We start from the raw sequence: 20,522 nt of genomic DNA on the forward strand, positions 1-20,522 counted from the left end.
CCTTGTTTTTGTGCAGCCTGACTTCGTTCGTTACCTTGTTTTCTTGCAAGTTCACATTGCTCTTGAATTACCTGTAAAAGTAATCGGAAATGCCCAGGTGCAATTTCTCTGCCTGCCGTATCCCGGCCCTCTTGTGTCGGTATAGGCGATTGCACGGCTTCCATCGGGCGTGGCTTGTTGTCCTTATTACGCATGAATGAGAAACGAGTTTTTGTCGTGTCGCCTTCGGCAAGTACACTGCGGACAGTCCCCTCTTCGGTTGAGTAACACTGATCTAGATAAGCTGGCGAGTAACAAACCGAGACGTAATATTACATATGTTAGCACGTCACTGCTGTTGCTTGGGCCCAAAAACTTTATCCTCACCATCAGCTGTGACGTCATTTCTGCCACGTCTTGCTTCGGCTGCGACTGCACAGTTGGAGAATCTGTTTCTGTTCTTGGGATTGCAATCGCCGTAACCTTTTACCATTATTTCGTCTTTCTTCAACTCATTATTTTCAGTGTTCTTACTATCGCGATCGACTCTGTCTAGTGACTCGAACCATAACTTCTAATCAAGGATCAAAATATTCAAAAGAAATGCTATGCACTATCCATCACGTGACATGTGTAATTATCTCAGTAATTCCTACGCACTCAATTTAAGTACGTTGCATGCCTCAACAAACTATTCCAGTAAAATCATTGTAAGATTATATAAGGTTAGCTCACTTTCTTTGCAAGGCTGTTACTCTATTTAGATACAATGCTAATAACATGACCGAAACACGGGCCTGGTTTCATACCGAAGTACTTCACAAACACTGTTACCATTCTTCGTCAGTACTACTGTATTGCAGATAGTAATAATAGCACTATGCATATGGAATTTAGTGAGAATATTTCCACTGCAACATATCCTGCGATGGGGAGCAAAGTTATTTGCTATCTACAGAGGTTTCTGTTTTTGGACTCTTGATTGTTAATTTTTAAATGTTTAATTGCCTACTAGATTTTTAATATTTGTTAATATAACGTAATTCGATTATAATGAAATGTTAGTGAGAGAATGTGCACTGAAGACCAAAGAAAAAAAGGTACACCCTCCTAATATCGTGTAGGGCCCCCACGTGCGCGCAAACACAACAAGGCATTGACTCGACTAATGCCTGAAGTAGTTCGAATGGTTCTGAGCACTATGGGACTTAACTTCTGAGCTCATCAGTCCCCCAGAACTTAGAACTACTTAAACCTAACTAACCTAAGGACATCACACACATCCATGCCCGAGGCAGGATTCGAACCTGCGACCGTAGCGGTCGCGCGGTTCCAGACTGTAGCGCCTAGAAAGGCTCGGCCACTCCGGCCGGCTCTGAAGTAGTGCTGGAGGGAACTCACATCATGAATCTTGCAGAGCTCCCCATAAATCCGTAAGATTACGAGCGGGTGTAGATCTCTTCTGAACAGCACGTTGCAAGGCATCCCAGATACGCTCAATAATGTTCATGTCTGGGGAGTCTGGTGGCCAGTGGAAGTTTTGAAACTCAGAAGAGGGTTCCTGGAGCCACTCTGTAGCAACTCTGGACGTGTGGTTTATCGCATTGTCCTGCTGGAATTGCCCAAGTCCGTCGGAATGCACAATGGACATGAATGGATGCAGGTGATCAGGCAGAACTCTCACGTACGTGTCAAATGTCAGAGTCGTATCTAGACGTATCAGGGGTCCCATATCACCCTAACGGCACACGCCTCACACCATTACAGAGCCTCCACCAGCTTGAGCGATCCCCTGATGATATGCAGGGTCCACGGAGTCATGAGGTTGTCTCCGTACACGTCCATCTGCTCGATACAATGGGAAACGAGACTCGTCCGACCCGGCAACATGTTCCCAGGTATCAACAGTCCAATGCTGGTGTTGACGGGCCCAGGCGAGACATAAAGCTTTGTGTCGTGCAGTCATCAAGGGTACACGAGTGGGCCTTCGGCTCCGAAAGCCCATATCGATGATGTTTCCTTGAATGGCTCGCACGCTGACACTTGTTGGTGGCCAAGCACTGAATCTGCAGCAGTTTGCGGAAGGGTTGCACTTCTTCTGTCACGCTGAACGATTCTCTTCAGTCGTCGTTGGTCGTGTTCTTGCAGGATCTTTTTCCGGCTGAAGCGATGTGGAAGATTTGATGTTTTACCGGATTCTTGATATTCACGGCGCACTCGTGAAATGGTCGTACGGGAAAATCCCCACTTCATCGCCACCTCGGAGATGCTGTGTCCCATCGCTCGTGCGCCGACTCACTTAAATCTTGATAACCTGCCATTGCAGTAGCAGTAACCGATCTAAAAACTGCACCAGACACTTGTTGCCTTATACAGGCGTCGCCGACCGAAGCCCCTTATTCATCCTGTTTACATATCTCTGTATTTGAATTAGCATGCGTATACCAGATTTTTTGGCGCTTCAGTGTATGACTGAAAACTTTAATCTTGAACATTGAAATTCCTGAGTGTCTTGAATCAGTGTTCTTGTGGACCTTCCTCTTTGAAGTCGTATTCTACTACATGTGCGTATAATATGCTCTTCGTTAGCTTCAAGATGATGGTGAGCTCCGCTTGAGTGCGTCCATCTTTCCTTGACACTGATTCATAGATAAATGATTAAGTGCAATAAGACACCTACAGTGATTCCTTTTGAGCTACGCTTTATTATTGCCACTTCCTTTTACGGCATTAGCTGTTGTCAATCTTACCGTAGATTGCACCACATTTTTCACTATGTTCAACACTTCATTGACAATAAAACTTGTTCCATAATTTTCTTATCATACCTGTCCTGTTTCCTCAGTATTCTGTCAAAAATTGTTAATTACCTCAATATTTCTACAGCACTGCTGTAGACATCTGAGGCCGCTCTGTTGTCTTGTGATGCTATCTCGATGTTCCGTCCCACTGTTTACCACTCCTACTCGTATATTGCACGCTGCGCTTTTCACCGACTGAACCACACTGATCCATGTGACTTGCCGACAACTGTAATACTCTTCCAAACATCTGCCTTTTCATGTCGCTGTTTATGTCGATAAAGTTCTTCATAAAAATGGGGCTTGTTGCTTCCCAGTACAGATTCTATATCACCAGCTTGTACGAAGGTGTGGCCTGCATGGTACAGGCTGAGGTCTGGCAGGTTACCTTTAACGGAGTGAGAGCGAGAAAGTTTCCTAGGATCCTTAACACTGGTGATTTTGGAACGGAGAGGAGAAGTTGCCGGTTTCGTAAGAAGTGAATAAAGGTGCAAAACTTAACGATTCGATTTAAGAACTGTTATCTACGAATAGTTCAGCCTTTTTCGGAGAGTTTCTTACAGTAGCTTTATGTCTTTGCGAATCAGTGAGTACACACTACCACTCTGTGTATTAGCCCTTTCCAACAACTCCCGGTTCCTCACTTCTGCCTTTCGCTACCAGAGGCGAGAGCTCTGCCTGCAACTCGTTCCGACAATACACAATCATATACTTTAACGTCAATGAGAGATAAGTGCAAGACACCGCTTGTCTTCTTTATATTCTGATACACGAAAAATATGAACTAGAGTCGTTGCGACTGTACGCAGTCACAATAGGAAACGTCTGCAAAATAGCGCTTCTTCCCCTTTATATTCTGACACATGGAAAACATCAAACATCACTAGTCACTATTGCTAGAGACACACTCTTGAGTGCTTGTCCTTTTCTGACAGGCCTAAAACTCAAGATAATACCTGTCACCGGATAGTTATGGAAAGCTCAGTTGTCCTCCCTCGAATTTTTGAGGACTTATAGTTTTTACCGCATCATCATCAGAGTGTCACCCTATAATGACTGCTCCCGACAACTTGTCGGTCGTATTGCTCCTAGCTGCTTCCTGGTAATCACTCCTGACTGTCTTGTTTGCCTGTGCTGGCCTCTTATGTCCTGATTTTTCGGGGCTCTTAGACGCATTTCTCTCATAGTGTCGCTTTCCCCTGATTCTTCCCTGGTTTCTGGAAGTGTTCAACCTCGGTTGAAGTGATTCTCAAACACGGACGACCTTGCTTCTGTTTACGCGTTCGCCTCGGCTGTCTGGCCGCTGTTACAACCATTGTACATCAGACGTGTTATTGCTTGGTAGCGACCTTGCGTGTTCGCCTCTCTACTTCCCGCTGACCGTATCCCACAAGCACCGTGCTTCCATTACTAGAATTCCATAGCCATGAGACCTCTTATATTAATAAAATCTGAAGGCCATGACAGGCTGAGTTCTGGCTGAATTTAAATATTTATTTGCCTATACAAAATATTTAATTATTAGTTAATTAACAGAATCGCGAGCTTATATTGAAGGTTTCTGAAGGCACGGTTACCTTACCCTACGCCTTCTTGATGACCTTGAGAGGCACCCACTTGCCTTTCTCATACTGTGGCATCAAGCAGTCAGGCCTGCAAGATGAGTGGATTGCCAGGCGAGTGGATTCTTCCTTAATTTATCGAGCAACATGAATTCTCGTATCTTACTATTTAGTTACAAATTATCCTCCTGCATGAATAATACGCAACGGAAACACGCATCTGACTATCAGTGATTTATAGAACTCTGACTGCACACTACGCACTGGCAATACCACATTTACTTTTTTGCCTTTGATTTAACGGCTTTTATATAAATTCGGGACATTATGACAACATACAATTTAATGAAAAAGGCCACCAATCTCTTTCTATTCACTATCTGATTTATTCCTAAACACACAAATTCTACAACCTACAACAAAATCACATGAGAAATTCCGCCCAGTGGGCATGACTTTACGTTAGTGAATCTCTATACTATGGTCTCGTAATCTATTTACCGCAACAGTGCACTCCCTGGATCGGATGGTGGATCTTTCATTATACCTCACACTTCGCCTCTCACAATCATCCTCACGAAACTTTCCTCCAGATCGAGCGATACAGAAGGAACAGGCATACCCACAAATCTTTCGAAACTACCTTGCTACCCCCATGCAAAACACACATACCCAACTTACATGACATATACAACACAACAATATGAAATACAACACAAAGAACTGTTACAACATCATCGCTTTCCGCTTTCCCACTTCGATCAATATCTATCCCAGTTTCACACGACACTGCCCCACTTTGTAATTCTACTTTCCTACTGTGAACTCTGGAGATAAACGCACGTCTTCCTGTGCAATGCAAGCCCAGTGGCGTTGCTGGAAAAACGGCCGACTCACCTTGATTCTCTCTCAGAGTTTAAATTTAGCGTCACACGGAATGATATTTCTTAAATACTTCAACTTATGATACACACGCTATTTCTTAAATAATTCAGCTTATTGTACCCACGCTATTAATTCTTAAATATTTCAGCTTATTGTACACACGCTAGTATCTCAACTTATAACTACACGTGGGCTCATTGTGACCGTTGGTTTACTACAATCCCCTTAAAATTACCTGCCTCACTTTGTAATTTTCCCCACAAAAGTTCCTGGGAAAGAGAAATGATTAGTTCTAACTACTCTTAAATATTCCACATCCATACCATGCCTCCACACTTTCATTACGGAGCACAACAAAAAAACAGGTCTTTACAGCAGAAGGTTCAGCGCCAGAGTGCCGAAACATGGCCGTATTCCGGTTCTCTCGCACCTCTGTCGAAGTGGGAGAAGCACCTTGCTACCTTATTGGTCAGCCACATTTCAGACGCCCCAAAGCTCTGGTAACTTCCATCTCTTTGGTCCCACCAAAGGTAGCCAAAGGATCGACTCAAAGATGATCATATATTCCCATTCACTATCTGTGGTTAGCAGACGACCATACATTCATTCAGTTCACAGATCTCACCAAACTGGATGTAGGGATTTATTTTGAGGGAGTGCACATGTGATCAATTAAATAAATAAATTGTCATTCTTTCCCACACTGGTATCCGGCTTCGCTGTATTAATTGAAATTGAGTTACTTTTACACAAAAAATGTGTTGTTCTGACAAGAATTTCGTACCTATTTTCAATGTTGGGCGGTACTGTACCCTTTCAACCTGTTTTGCAGGGGGAGGGCCAGACAGCGGTGCACTTCGCCTCTGGGGAGGCCATGAGTCTCTGGTCAAGTACTTCTAAACGGTGCGGGCCAACCTCTCCTTCATCGATAACTAAGGTACGTAGGACAGGCAAACTTCTGCACACGCAAACACTGTCATAGGCACTGAGTAGTTCTACTGTGATCTTGTAATCGTAATTAAACATGCCAGATATTTCCCTCTGCCGATTTTTCTCCTCATCTTTGTTTTCGATTATAAACGTAACATTGAGGACGTTTCACGCTGACTTGTTCCACCTTTGGAGTGCACACTTGAGCTTCCTCATGCTTCCCTTTAGCTTCATCTGTGTTGGTTAGTTAGTTACATGTTCCATAAATCATTTCAACGATTCTTTAATCGAAGTGATGTGAACGAGTCTGTTTACAGGATATACACTCCTGGAAATGGAAAAAAGAACACATTGACACCGGTGTGTCAGACCCACCATACTTGCTCCGGACTCTGCGAGAGGGCTGTACAAGCAATGATCACACGCACGGCACAGCGGACACACCAGGAACCGCGGTGTTGGCCGTCGAATGGCGCTAGCTGCGCAGTATTTGTGCACCGCCGCCGTCAGTGTCAGCCAGTTTGCCGTGGCATACGGAGCTCCATCGCAGTCTTTAACACTGGTAGCATGCCGCGACAGCGTGGACGTGAACCGTATGTGCAGTTGACGGACTTTGAGCGAGGGCGTATAGTGGGCATGCGGGAGGCCGGGTGGACGTACCGCCGAATTGCTCAACACGTGGGGCTTGAGGTCTCCACAGTACATCGATGTTGTCGCCAGTGGTCGGCGGAAGGTGCACGTGCCCGTCGACCTGGGACCGGACCGCAGCGACGCACGGATGCACGCCAAGACCGTAGGATCCTACGCAGTGCCGTAGGGGACCGCACCGCCACTTCCCAGCAAATTAGGGACACTGTTGCTCCTGGGGTATCGGCGAGGACCATTCGCAACCGTCTCCATGAAGCTGGGCTACGGTCCCGCACACCGTTAGGCCGTCTTCCGCTCACGCCCCAACATCGTGCAGCCCGCCTCCAGTGGTGTCGCGACAGGCGTGAATGGAGGGACGAATGGAGACGTGTCGTCTTCAGCGATGAGAGTCGCTTCTGCCTTGGTGCCAATGATGGTCGTATGCGTGTTTGGCGCCGTGCAGGTGAGCGCCACAATCAGGACTGCATACGACCGAGGCACACAGGGCCAACACCCGGCATCATGGTGTGGGGAGCGATCTCCTACCCTGGCCGTACACCACTGGTGATCGTCGAGGGGACACTGAATAGTGCACGGTACATCCAAACCGTCATCGAACCCATCGTTCTACCATTCCTAGACCGGCAAGGGAACTTGCTGTTCCAACAGGACAATGCACGTCCGCATGTATCCCGTGCCACCCAACGTGCTCTAGAAGGTGTAAGTCAACTACCCTGGCCAGCAAGATCTCCGGATCTGTCCCCCATTGAGCATGTTTGCGACTGGATGAAGCGTCGTCTCACGCGGTCTGCACGTCCAGCACGAACGCTGGTCTAACTGAGGCGCCAGGTGGAAATGGCATGGCAAGCCGTTCCACAGGACTACATCCAGCATCTCTACGATCGTCTCCATGGGAGAATAGCAGCCTGCATTGCTGCGAAAGGTGGATATACACTGTACCAGTGCCGACATTGTGCATGCTCTGTTGCCTGTGTCTATGTGCCTGTGGTTCTGTCAGTGTGATCATGTGATGTATCTGACCCCAGGAATGTGTGAATAAAGTTTCCCCTTCCTGGGACAATGAATTCACGGTGTTCTTATTTCAATTTCCAGGAGTGTATATACATAATTAGTGTTAACTTATTTTACTGGCTACCAGTTTTTAAGCAGAAGTTCGTCGATAGAAACAGCTGTCCAGGAGATATGGTTTTATATTAGATTTCAAACTTGCTTCGCTACCTGTCAGATATGTTACATCATTGGGCAAATGATCAAAAATTTTTATTGCTGCATATTGAAGGCCTCTCTGAGCCATTGCCATCTTAAACAGTGGGTAATAAAGAGCATTTTTCCCTCTAGTGCTGTGAGTATGTACACCGTTCTTCTCAAATTGTGATCGATTACTTTCATTTCGTGAGCGAAAATATCTATTGTGACAGCGTAGTTAAAATGCTTATCTCCTTGAAGAGGTGCGTGCGTGACATCGGTGGGTGAACACCACATATTATTCTTATTGCTCACTTTTGTGCAATCAGTACTTTCTTTCTAAGTGATAGGTTACCCCATAAAATTATGACGTACAACATTATTGAGTGGAAATATGCAAAATATGTCAAGAGGTTTATACGTTTGTTTCTAGGATTAGTATTATATGAAGAGCAAAAGTAGCTGAACGTAACTGTTTGAGAAGCTCTGTAATATGCTTCTTCCAGTTCAATCCAAGGCACAATCATTTAACAGCTAACTACGCCGTGAAAGGTAATTATTTTTCGAACATGCATGCTGCCTCCTCCCCCTCATGCTCAAGCTGCGCTGCTTTCTAAATTTTCTCTTAAACAAATTCCAGCTTTCTGGGAGTGAGCCAAGGACGTTCCAAATCAGAGATAAAGTGAGGGATTTTCCAGTCCCGGCAATCTTCGTACAAAATTATTGTAACTGTTTTCAATTGTAACTGCTTTCAGTTGTCCCGTACAAAAAGTAAAGACGCGTGTGAATGTCCGTATGCATAAAGGCCCTATGTATGAAGGTGTGAATGACTTGTGAATGGAGAAGCATGCCTATCTATGCTTTGAGGTGCCAAAACTACGTAAAACAATGTTGTACTGAGCCACTCAATGCAAATGGCGGAGAAGCAGTGAGGCACGTTACGCGGATAATATTTCGACCCAGATTCCTAAATTATTTGTCGTAAATATTGGAATACCTGCCTTCCTCTAAAATTCTGACCCTCTACGTTTCCCTGTAGAAACATGGAAGTTATTCCTCTATTTCTTGCACATCACCTATCATCCCGTTCCTTCGTGTAATTGCTGTTATCGACATATATCTTTCGTGGTCGTTTCTGTGGTGTCACCGCCAGACACCACACTTGCTAGGTGGTAGCTTTTAAATCGGCCGCGGTCCGGTAGTATACGTCGGACCCGCGTGTCGCCACTGTCAGTGATCGCAGACCGAGCGCCACCACACGGCAGGTCTAGAGACGTACTAGCACTCGCCCCAGTTGTACAGCCGACGTTCATAGCAATGGTTCACTGATAAATACGCTCTCATTTGCCGAGACGATAGTTAGCATAGCCTTCAGCTACATTTGCTACGACCTAGCAAGGCGCCGTATTCAATTGATATTGAGATTCTATTAATGTATCATCAAGAGCGATGTTCTACAAATGTGGATTAAAGTTAAGTATTCCAGAAGCTACGTACTTTTCTTTATAGCCTTTATTACGTATCCTGTTTCAGACCTCACGCCAGCCTGCATGAGTTTAAGCGCGTGCCTTTCGGCTTCCTCTCATTGTGTCTAGGCTGTCTTGTCTAGACACAACAGTTTCTGTGGAGGATCTCGTCACTTCTTACCAGTCCAATTAACTTTCGGCAACTTCCTCCAGCTCCACATTTCAGATATACTGCTTCTCTTCTTCCTCCTGTTTTCTTACAGTCCTGTCGCCTGCTGGGTGTGTTTTGCCTTCTTGTTTCTTTCACGGCCTGCTCTCGCTCAGCCCACACAGCGCGGGCTCATAGCGTGGCTTGAAAGTATCGGCCTTATTTCACCAATTTATCGGGCTGCATGAGAGACAGCTATCCAAACAATTTCACACTAGGTTTACTGCGAGGCAGTCAGAATTGTGACGGGCTAGTTGAGTGATGCTTGGACTACGAACAACTAACATAGTTGTAATTTCGACCGCGCGGCTTTACGACTTGTATCCCAACACGCGTTTCAGCTTTCCGGTGGAAATTTGTCATCCGAAGACGAAGGTAGTGGATTTCTGCGCGCTGTACGTGAACGTGCCACTGATGCCGCCGATATGAGTCTTACGCCTGTAATTGGACCAAGGGCAAAACTATTCTTTTCCTGCCATTTGTTCCTCCTCTCAAAGTACCCAATTTTGGATCCTCTACTAGCTGCGTAGTGCAATTCGCACTAAACAAAGAAAAGTGCGAGGTCATCCACATGGGTACTAAAAGAAATCCGATAAATTTTGGGTATACGATAGATCGCACAAATCTAAGGGCTGTCAATTCGACTAAATACCTAGGAATTACAATTACGAACAACTTAAATTGGAAAGACCACATAGATAATATTGTGGGGAAGGCGAAAGAAAGACTGCGACCGGCCGCTCGGGACGAGCGGTTCTAGGCGCTTCAGTCCGAAACCGCGCTGCTGCTACGGTCGCGGGTTCGAGTCCTGCCTCGGGCATGGATATGTGTGATGTCCTTAGGTTATTTGGGTTTAAGTAGTTCTAAGTCTAGGGGACTGATGACCTCAGATGTTTAAGTCCCATAGTGATTAGAGCCATTTGAACCAAAGACTGCGCTTTGTTGGCAGAACACTTAGAAGATGCGACAAACCCACTAAAGAGACAGCCTACATTACACTTGTCCGTCCTCTGCCGGAATATTGCTGGGCGGTGTGGGATCCTTACCAGGTAGGATTGACGGTGGACATCAAAAAAGTGCAAAGAAGGGCAGCTCGTTTCGTGTTATCGCCCAATAGAGGTGAGAGTGTCACTTATATGATTGGCGAGTTGGGGTGGCAGTCACTGAAACAAAGGCGGTTTTCTTTTCGGCGAGATCTATTTACGAGATTTCAATCACCAACTTTCTCTTCCGAATGCGAAAATATTTTGTTGACACCCACCTACATAGGGAGAAGTGATCATCATAAGAAAATAAGAGAAATCAGAGCTCGAACGGAAAGATTTAGGTGTTCCTTTTTCCCACATGCCATTAGAGAGTGGAATGTATATGTGGATGTAAACGTATACCGGGCAGAAGGAGATCTGACACAATATGAGGAGGTATGCAATGAATTTTGCCACATCGGTGTGTGTCTCCTGCTTCTTGAGAGGAGGCGTAATTTCTGTTCTCTAGATTATATTCCTCGACTTCTCAAAGGAATCAAATTTTATCACCGAAGTGTAGTCTACAGAGACAGATAGCCGTGCTGCTTCTGTTCTATGTTCAGTCAAACTGTAAGAGGGATATCCTTCCAGGAATAAGACCCGGTTGCCAACTGGTTCTGAATGTTGTTACTGTTGTTGTTGTTGTTGTTGTTGTGATCTTCAGTCAGAAGACTGGCTTGATGCAGCTCACTATGCTACTCTATCCCGCGCAAGGCTCTTCATCTCCGAAATAACTGCTGCAAGCTACACCCTTCTGAATCTGCTTACTGTGTTCATCTCTTGGTCTCCCTCCATCATATTTATTCCTACACTTCCCTCTAACCCTAAACTGGTGATCCCTTGATGTCTCTGAATGTGTGCTATTAACCGATCCCTTCTTGTAGTAAGGTTGTGCCACAAATTTCTTTTTTCCCCAATTTTATTCAGTACCTCCTCATTAGTTACATGATCTATCCATCTAATATTCACTACTCTTCTGTAGCACCACGTTTCAAAAGCCTCTATTCTTTTTTTATCTAAACTATTTATCGTCCTTGTCTCACTTCCATACATGGCTAAAATCTATATATGTGCCTTGAGATATTATCGATGGTTGGATGTTACAGTCATTAGCTTCGACACTAAACACAATGCTAACTACTATCCAAAGTCATTCGAGTTTCAAACAGTGTATTAGAAACCTTTTTACTTATCGTCTGTCTGTAGCCTGAGTTTCCATATCTTATCTCGAATTCAATATCAGCTCCATTCTCTTGCCGGCCGGGGTGGCCGAGCGGTTCTAGGCGCTACAGCCTGGAACCGCGCGACCGCTGGTGTGCGGCACTGAACCCCCCCCCCCCCCCCCGGCAGGAGCTAAATACAAGATTATTCCTGGGATTCACAAGCAGTAGCCCCAACTTTATTGATCCGATAAGTAAGGCGACACCAAACTCCGATACACCTGGCGGCGGAGAATGGCCATGCAGCAATCACTGAGCTGCTGGCGGAAAATTCAAGGCGTCCATCTACGAGTGCACCAAGGAAGGCAGTACGCTAATGCACACCGCCTCGCTCACAGTTTAAAGTTTGCAGTCCAATTTTCTTCTGCGAAAAGACCATTACAGAACACTTGCATCTGGACATGCTAGAAAACTGGCCCATGCCACAACTGGAAATCGATAGTGTTGACTTTATCTACCAACTGGATGCTGATCATGATGTTTGTGAATTCTTAAGCAGGAAATTGAGAAACCAGTGGTGGGGTTCATGATCAGCAATTCATGTCATTGCCTCCACACTCTCCCAACATAATCCCATGCAATTTTTTTGTGTATAGTTATTTGAAAGAGTTATTGCTTACGCCTCCTCTACCAACAAACCTACCGGAACTATGAGTTCACATCAACAGTGATTTTCAACAAATTGATAAGGATATGATGTGTCAAACGTGAAAAGAACTCGATTATCGATATGATGTATGCAGAAGCAGTAGGGAGCACACAGGAGCAATTGTAATATGTCAAAAAAATGCTTTTTGACTTTCTCAATGTGTGTGCGAAGGACTGTGACAATATATCAAATAATGCAGTTACAGCAAATCTGTGAAAATGCTTCAATCATATAATAATAATCTTGTGTCTGTTTTAATGACGGCCGGTCGATGTGGCCGAGCGGTTCTAGGCGCTTCAGTCTGCAGAGAGCTCTATATGTTATATGCACATATTTAAAATCATCAAATATGACTGTGATCAATAACAGTGACTATAAGGAAGTATTTTAGGCCATACTTGATGGATAACGTTGCAATATCATTCATTTTTAACAAGCTATTACGTAATTTCGCCACAGAGATTGTCTTCCAAAGAAGATTACGTGACCCTTCAACAAAAAAATGAAATGATCGTATGGCATTGTTGGCCGGGAGGCCCTTTGCGGGGAAGTTCGGCCGCCGTATCGCAAGTCCTTTTTAGTTGACGCCACTTCGGCGACCTGCACGTCAATGACGATGAAATGATGATGATGAACACACAACACCCAGTCATCACGAGGTAGAGAAAATCTCTGACCCCGCCGGGAATCGAACCCGGGACCCCGTGCGCAGGAAGCGAGAACACTACCGCAAGACCACGAGCTGCGGACACCCTTCAACAAAAGTTGTGTAACGTCGAGTTTGTTCACTTTGTGGAAAGCGGCTGACAGGTGGTGACCACGTGTATTTGCAGGGTGGCGAGCGCAACATCCGCACGGCTGCACGCTACAGACACGTGGGCGTCATCAGCACGCTGCTGCAGAAGGGCGAGAAGGTCGACGCGCCCTTGCACGTGGGCACCGCGTGGCCGAGGATGCTTCCCAATTACACAGGAAATATATTTGAAACTCGTACGTGAAGTTTTTCGGTACTGACCTATTACTACCTCTACTGATGAGAATCTGTCCTAAGCTACTTACTTCCTTCCTTCTGTTGATTTGCAAAACAGTCACAAAACGAGGATGAAATGAGAAATAAACATTATCTTATGGATAACTGGAGACACTAAGAGCGTACGAAATGTGTGGACAGCCGATCGCTACTTACTGTACCTGGCAAAATACGTGAAGCAACCAGAAGCGGTATAGAAAACGAACTGAAAATTCATGACTCGGGAGTGTATGTGATGTTATTGCAATTATTATAAAATCGAGTCAAATTACAAAGAAGATAGTATGAAAGCATTAATCAGTATGTCTTTGCACCCCCTCTAGCCTCGTTTCAAGCACTCATTCGGATGAGAAGTGTGCCATAAGGCGGTTATATCCCATTCCAAGGCAAGCTGTCCCACAACTGTGCGAACTGGTCCTTGATGTCCTGGACAAAGGCACTGTGACTGGGTTGACATCCTAGTTGGTCCCACACATTGGGACAGGTCTGGAAGTCTTGATGGCTACATCGATACCTCAACATCACACAGACAGTCCACAGGGACATGTGCCTCGTGTCGACGAGCTGTCTCCTGTCGAAAAACAGCACCCGGTCAACAACGCCACATGATCATTTCATTTTTACCACAATAATGTCGCATGGAAGGTAACTCTTGAGTTTGCAGGATGTCCAAGGTGTTGCATTGTGCCATCTGAGTCCCCTCATTCACTACCAGCTGCGAATTGAAGTCGTACCAATGGTTTCTCAAACCATGATGCCAGATGTAACATCACAGCACCTCTCCAAAACGTTAGAAGAATGGGAGTCTCGCCAGGCTACCGCTATATTCGCCGACTATGGTCACCCAGGGTAGAGGAGAACCGTGTATATGCTTCACGGTCATGGGACCAATCCAAATGCAGCTTCTTGTGTTGTGGCGTTAATGGCAGCATGCACATTGGATAGTAATTAACTAGTCCGGCTACTGCTAGCCACTGACCTAGAATTATGTACACCAGCATATCAGCATAGATTAGCAGCTAACCTTGGGAGACACTGCACAGGGATATTGGGATCGAGGTCACACCCGACACCTCCTCCCTGGGCAGCGTAGGTGAAGGGACCTCTACTACTCAATCTATCTTATCTTCTTCCTTTGCTCTCCTTAAATCAAATTTTCTCTTTTATAATTTCCTATCTCCTATATGATGTATAATAATTGTATATGTACAGGGTGAGTCAAAAAGAGCTTTACAATGATATAAAAATTTATTGAGACAAATTACAGGATCGATATATGTGCCATTTTGTAGCAGACAACCTCAAGTTTCACATAAAAGCGCCAAATACCATTTTGGTTTCATTTGAGTTCCATTTCTGTTGCAGCAAACATCTCACAGGTAATCAACATTTTCCCTCACTCGTTGCAGCACATTGGGCATCACTTGTGCAACAGCAGTGTAGGTTAGATTCTTCAGCTCAGGTAAACTGTTTGGTAGCGAGGAACATAAACATGGTTTATAATGAGACCTCACAGAAAGAAATCCATTGTTGTCAAGTACGGAAGGCGAGGCGGCCATGCGACTGGCCCTCCACGGCCAACAGACTGACCAGGGAAGTGATTATCGAGGAAATCTTGAACTTCCGTGAGGAAATGAGGTGGTGCACTGTCTAGCTGGTAGTAAACCATCCCCTCTCGGTCATCTTCATCGATCTGTGGAATTAAAAAATTTTCAGGCATATCCAGATACACAATACCAGTGACAGTTTTGTCAATTTGCTAAGGGCACAAAATACATTAACTCTGGGGCTGTCATAAACGTGTTCCAGGGTTGCATGTGGCTTTTTACTGCCTCTTATTCTGCAGTTGTAGGCTTCACCATGCCATTAATATGAAATGTCGACTCATCATTGAATAATATTGTGTTCAGGAATGTCTCGTTGTCCTCTGTTCAGCGCAACATATCCGCACGGAATTCCCCAGCAGCAACCTTATCTGCGTCACTTTTGTGCTCTGCCATTGTGAATCTGTGTGGTTTCAAACGTAAACGTCTACACAGTACCCCCCCAAACAATCTTTTGTGGAATGCTATTCTCGCGAGAGGCACGTTGCTTTGATTTTTGTGGACTGTGCGCAAAGCTCTCCCTGACCTGTTCCGTGAAGATATGTCCTCGAAACTTCAACAGAAGCCCGTACCGAGCTATTGAGCGCCTCTCCTGCAGAGTCTTCCACTGGAGTGTATCTATCATCTCCGTAACGCTTTCTCGATTACTAAATGATCCTGTAACGAAGCGCGCTGCTCTCCGTTGGATCTTCTCTATCTCTTCTATCAACCCTATCTGGTACGGATCCCACACTGCTGAGCAGTATTCAAGCAGTGGGCGAACAAGCGTACTGTAACCTACTTGCTTTGTTTTCGGATTGCATTTCCTTAGGATTCTTCCAATGAATCTCAGTCTGGCATCAGCTTTACCGAAGATCAACTTCATATGATCATTCCATTTTAAATCACTCCTAATGCGTACTCCCAGATAATTTATGGAATTAACTGCTTCCAGTTGCTGACCTGCTGTATTGTAGCTAAATGATAAGGGATCTTTCTTTCTATGTATTCGCAGCATATTACACTTGTCTACATTGAGATTCAATTGACATTCCCTGCACCATGCGTCAATTCGCTTCAGATCCTCCTACATTTCAGTACAATTTTCCATTGTTACAACCTCTCGATATACCACAGCATCATCCGCAAAAAGCCTCAGTGAACTTCCGATGTCATCCACAAGGTCATTTATGTATATTGTGAATAGCGACGGTCCTACGACACTCCCCTGCGGCACACCTGAAATCACTCTTACTTCGGAAGACTTCTCTCCATTGAGAATGACATGCTGCGTTCTGTTATCTAGGAACTCTTCAATCCAATCACACAATTGGTCTGATAGTCCATATGCTCTTACTTTGTTCATTAAACGACTGTGGGAAACTGTATCGATCGCCTTGCGGAAGTCAAGAAACACGGCATCTACTGTGAACCCGTGTCTATGGCCCTCTGAGTCTCGTGGACGAATAGCGCGAGCTGGGTTTCACACGATCGTCTTTTTCGAAACCCATGCTGATTCCTACAGAGTAGATTTCTAGTCTCCAGAAAAGTCATTATACTCGAACATAATACGTGTTCCAAAATTCTACAACTGATCGACGTTAGAGATATAGGTCTATAGTTCTGCACATCTGTTCGACGTCCCTTCTTGAAAACTGGGATGACCTGTGCCCTTTTCCAATCCTTTGGAACGCTACGCTCTTCTAGAGACCTACGGTACACCGCTGCAAGAAGTGGGGAGGGGGGGGAGGGGAGGGGGATGGTAGGCTCAAATGTGAAGGGGTTACGATGTGCTTGGTGCACAATGCAGCTATCCTGCCTTGTGGTGGTCGTACTTGGTCGATTGGGACGTTCGTGACACACGTGCCTGGCCAGTCCAACAGAGAGCCACTGTCTCGTCCAAAAATCCCACAAATCTATCGCACTATTCGACTAACCAGTCAACTGGAGACTCACAATGAGGCCTCCTTCAAACTGTGGCAGGTGCTGATAATGCCATCTAAGACGATTTGTGGCATCTTCGTGTCCTTCTGAAGCTGTTAACGCTCATTACATACCCTGACAGGCCTGGTAACAACAAACACGAACAACACTGACCTTCCTGTCACAGAGATTTGCAACTCTAATCACTTAGATACTCGCTGAAGCCGTGTACGCGCACAAAGCTACCTTACATCCGAGCATGTCGCCCGGGTGCTTCACTTGTTTTGTCTGGCAGATACATGTACATGTAGCCGTCGTCTGTAATATGGGCTCATACATCGAGGAGTCACGTGATCGCAACAAAAACAAACAAACAAACATCACCAAAATTAACTGAGACTTATCAGAATCGGAGCATTAAATCAATGATGATTTTTCCAAAAAATACTAGTGAGCTAAGTCTAGCCCGCGACTGCTACGGTCGCAGGTTCGAATCCTGCCTCGGGCATGGATGTGTGTAATATCCTTAGGTTAGTTAGGTTTAAGTAGTTCTAAGTTCTAGGGGACTTATGACCACAGATGTTGAGTCCCATAGTGCTCAGAGCCATTTGCACCATTTTTTTAAGTCTAGCCTACAGGCCGGAAGTCCAGCCCACTTGTAAGAAGGTGACAAAGCAATCAAGTAAATACTTTTTCTTCACAGGTGAAATGAAGCAGCTAGATTTTGTACATGTTTGTGTGTACATATAAACAGACCAGATTAAGTGTATACCCGATGTATGAGCTAGGAGCGGGAGGAGGTTTCGCGGTGAATGAAGAAATAGCTTTGAAATTTAACGAGAAACGAGTCTGGACACGTTTAAAACTAGTCATTATCCATTACATTTGCTACTTTTCAGCGAATTGATGAAGAATTGATATATCTGTCTGGCCGGGATAAGAATTCCATTTGAGGAAATTTTTCTTTTTCTACGGGAGGAGGGGGGGGGGGGGTGCGGGGTATCTGCCCCTCCTCACATCTCTCAGAGAACACTCCCTGCCGACACATAATTTTGGGATGTTTGTATGAACACATTTTGCGAAGCGATGTACACTCCTGGAAATGGGAAAAAGAACACATTGACACCGGTGTGTCAGACCCACCATACTTGCTCCGGACACTGCGAGAGGGCTGTACAAGCAATGATCACACGCACGGCACAGCGGACACACCAGGAACCGCGGTGTTGGCCGTCGAATGGCGCTAGCTGCGCAGCATTTGTGCACCGCCGCCGTCAGTGTCAGCCAGTTTGCCGTGGCATACGGAGCTCCATCGCAGTCTTTAACACTGGTAGCATGCCGCGACAGCGTGGACATGAACCGTATGTGCAGTTGACGGACTTTGAGCGAGGGCGTATAGTGGGCATGCGGGAGGCCGAGTGGACGTACCGCCGAATTGCTCAACACGTGGGGCGTGAGGTCTCCACAGTACATCGATGTTGTCGCCAGTGGTCGGCGGAAGGTGCACGTGCCCGTCGACCTGGGACCGGACCGCAGCGACGCACGGATGCACGCCAAGACCGTAGGATCCTACGCAGTGCCGTAGGGGACCGCACCGCCACTTCCCAGCAAATTAGGGACACTGTTGCTCCTGGGGTATCGGCGAGGACCATTCGCAACCGTCTCCATGAAGCTGGGCTACGGTCCCGCACACCGTTAGGCCGTCTTCCGCTCACGCCCCAACATCGTGCAGCCCGCCTCCAGTGGTGTCGCGACAGGCGTGAATGGAGGGACGAATGGAGACGTGTCGTCTTCAGCGATGAGAGTCGCTTCTGCCTTGGTGCCAATGATGGTCGTATGCGTGTTTGGCGCCGTGCAGGTGAGCGCCACAATCAGGACTGCATACGACCGAGGCACACAGGGCCAACACCCGGCATCATGGTGTGGGGAGCGATCTCCTACACTGGCCGTACACCACTGGTGATCGTCGAGGGGACACTGAATAGTGCACGGTACATCCAAACCGTCATCGAACCCATCGTTCTACCATTCCTAGACCGGCAAGGGAACTTGCTGTTCCAACAGGACAATGCACGTCCGCATGTATCCCGTGCCACCCAACGTGCTCTAGAAGGTGTAAGTCAACTACCCTGGCCAGCAAGATCTCCGGATCTGTCCCCCATTGAGCATGTTTGGGACTGGATTAAGCGTCGTCTCACGCGGTCTGCACGTCCAGCACGAACGCTGGTCCAACTGAGGCGCCAGGTGGAAATGGCATGGCAAGCCGTTCCACAGGACTACATCCAGCATCTCTACGATCGTCTCCATGGGAGAATAGCAGCCTGCATTGCTGCGAAAGGTGGATATACACTGTACTAGTGCCGACATTGTGCATGCTCTGTTGCCTGTGTCTATGTGCCTGTGGTTCTGTCAGTGTGATCATGTGATGTATCTGACCCCAGGAATGTGTCAATAAAGTTTCCCCTTCCTGGGACAATGAATTCACGGTGTTCTTATTTCAATTTCCAGGAGTGTAGATGACATGGGGAAGCTAATTTACATTAGTAATACATTAGTAATTTTGATAAATTATAATGTATTTAGACCATAACAGCAATTAAAATTACACACCTTTATAATTTCTCCTCTAATGGCGGCTAAAGATAGATACAGACAAAAGAAGTCTACTCATTCATATAATGCTATGTCACAGGTAGGAAACAATCCCTAAATCGCGGAATAACCAGCTATGATCGACGGTGTGACGATACAAAAAGCAAAGTAAATCACTACATTGCAGGTGTGCGACGTGTATCAGCCGAATTTGTGACCTGCAATTAAAAAGACGTAATGATGATCTTTCCACTGGAAAAAGATTCCGAGTTAATCTTCCATTCGGATCTCCGGGAAAGAACTGCTAAGGAAGAAGTAGCCATGACAAAAAAACTGAATAACCAACGAAAAGGCGACACACTACGAGTCAGAATGTGGGATGTCAAAAGTCTAAACGTCGTAGGGGAGTTAGAAAATCTGAGAAGAGAAATGAAGAGGGTTATCCTAGATATAGTGAGGGTCAGTGAAATGGAATGGAAAGAAGAGAAAAATTTTTTCGTCAGACGAGTATAGTGTAATATCAACAGCAGCAGAAAATGGTATAACTGGGATGGAATACGTTATCAACAGGAATGTAGGACACAGAGTGTGTTACTGTGAACAATTCGGCGATAGAAATGTTTTCATCAGTGTCGACAGCAAACCAACTCCAGCAATAATAATTTAGATATACACCTGGACATCACAGGCAGAAGACAAAGGTGTAAAGAAAGTATATCATGATAATTCAGTATGTAGAGGAAGATGAAAACCTGATATTCATGTGGGATTGGAAAACGGTGGCAGGGCAAGCAACATAAGACAGTTTGAGAAAATATGGTCTTGGTAGTAGAAAT

The sequence above is a fragment of the Schistocerca nitens genome, chromosome 7, assembly GCF_023898315.1.
Source record: "Schistocerca nitens isolate TAMUIC-IGC-003100 chromosome 7, iqSchNite1.1, whole genome shotgun sequence".
Taxonomy (NCBI): Eukaryota; Metazoa; Arthropoda; class Insecta; order Orthoptera; family Acrididae; genus Schistocerca; species Schistocerca nitens.